Raw genomic sequence first — 2,447 nt, forward strand, 5'->3', positions numbered from 1 at the left:
ACTGTGTATTGAACAGATACCATAATACTTAGTTCGCTGCACCTTATCATAATAAACGTCCATATAAATTTTCAGCCAGATTGGACTGGTAGTTTCCGAGAAATAGTGGAACGGACAAACAAACAAACAAACAGGCTAAGATTAATATAGAAAGTTGAAATATCGATCAAAGTCTCATGCAGAAATCTGGCAATATCTGGTGATATCCAGGGCCTCGAAGACTCAAGTATGAGGTCAGTGCAAATGATTAAAAATTTCGTTGTGAAAATGAAAAACTGTGTTTTTGAAAATCTTTATTCGTAACAATAACAACCTTTGTCCTCTATAATATCGTATAACTTGATTCCATCTGTTAACAAGCTCATAAATGCATTGTTTGTAAAAATGCTTAGGGTTTATTTTTTTATTTATTTTTCATTATATAACCCTAACACCCTCTCTCGTCTGAGGGCCGGGCCGCATCCGTCGCTATCCTGGTTCACTGGAGCATACTTGATGTACTTCTGGCCGTGTTCGTCGCTCCCAGTTCACAGGATCATAGATGCAACCCAGCAGGGCTACATTCTTACTTGTCTAGTGGTGGACTCCTCAAGGGTGACCTGACTCTCACTGGTCACTGGAAAATATCCTTCTGCTGCTCAGGGCACGCGAAATGTGCATGACCCTAAGTCCGTGTGGCAACATTGTCGATTTCAGCCGTCACTCTGGCTTCGTGCTGGATCCAGTCTATCTCTTTCATCATCTGGCGTCAGGGCATACCTGAAATAAACTGTATCCTCATTCAGGCCGGATATCGAGAAACAAGGAAAAACTCTGGAACATTTTTATATAACGAAACAAAATAATTATTCATAAATCGTTTTACACTTGTTTATAGTTGAGTTCTTTGATCCAAGCTTCATGATACAGGCTGTATAACTTAAGTTCCTCTAATTAATTTCCCAGCTAAGAACAAGAGCTTTTCAACTTAGCTCTTGTGGCAACTTAGGCGGGGTGAGAGCGATGTGGACGTCTCGATGCCAGCCAGTAAAAGGACCCTAACTCTAAAAAGCCAATCGTTTTTATAAAACTGGCCTCTTCTCCCCTCTCTCATATTGAAGATTACTTTTCCTTTTTTTTTTCTCTCTGAACCTCTTTTTTTTTTTCTCTATCCCATTATCTTATTCTTTTTCTTCTCTCGTGAACTCCTTTCTCTATCCTCTTATTTTATTCTTTTCATTTTCTATTTTCTTGTGACCCTCTTCTTCCTCTTTCATGACCATATCTCTCTCCTAGCTTCGGGCCAGGATCAAAGTGTAGTATCTGTTCCGGCAGATACTGCACTTAAGATAATTTGTACCAGTCAATGGAGGGGAAACCCTCTATACTGGGACAATTATTATTTTTGGTAACCAGAGTGACCCCTTTTAGGGGAGCTGGTTTTTACCTCACATTAAAAACGGCCTTGTGCCTAATTTGCTCAGTGGGGGAGCAAATAAACACCATCTCTCCCTAGGTTCAATTTATTTATTTATCTGTCCAACTAACTTATCACTGGCTTGGTGGTCTTGTAGTTAAATACAACAGGTGGACCCAAATGACAACATCTCCCAGACACCAAAGCAGACCTTTTGAACCCAAGTCATTGTACCTGTCTCACTCAATTAGTAGTTAAAATTCATTTTTACCAAATCCAACTAGAAAAACAATCTCTTGTTCCGCGAATCCTATTATCAGATTTTATATTTTATTTTAATTGAAAAAGATACTATTTCTTCTCTGGTGGACAGAAATCTCATAAACATCTGTTTTTCCTCGACCAAGTGTCAGCTTGACCCCCCTAACCATACCTCATCCTCTCCCATCTTCTCTTCCTCTATTTGAAAAGCAAGATCATCTGGTGTCGCCAGGGATCCCGTTACAATTACATTTTCACCTCAAACAAGGCATAGTGGCACTTTGAAGTAGGGGGCTACTATCAGGGACATGTTGCAGAGATATTATGAAGGGGGATGAGCAGCAAGATGTCTGTTCACATTACACTTGAACTTCTGCATGTCAGTACAGTTGGGAAAGTAGAATCCCGGAAGAGAGTTCTAAAGTGTAGCAGTTCTGGGGAAGAAACTATTGGAATAGAAGGCTTTCCTACATCTAGGGATCTCTACTGTGTAGGGGTGGGATTTAACTGCTTATCGGGTTTGTCGGGGGTATTTACATTGAGGGGGTACAAGTGCTTGTAGTTCGTCGGAGCATTCACTATTAAAGTACTTGTAGAACAGGCAGAGGGATGCAACATTTCGTCGATGGGACAGAGGCTGAAGCTTAGATGACAGTTCAGGACCTATTAGGTTGGTGACTCCCTTTTGAACCCTGTCCAGAAACGAAAGACTAGTAGCAGATGCACCAGCCCAAATGTGACAACAGTATGCCATACATGTTTGAATGGTGGCCTTATAGAGGTACAGGGT

Source organism: Euprymna scolopes, chromosome 34 (genome assembly GCF_053919585.1).
Source record: "Euprymna scolopes isolate OS-2025 chromosome 34, ASM5391958v1, whole genome shotgun sequence".
NCBI classification, from domain to species: Eukaryota; Metazoa; Mollusca; class Cephalopoda; order Sepiida; family Sepiolidae; genus Euprymna; species Euprymna scolopes.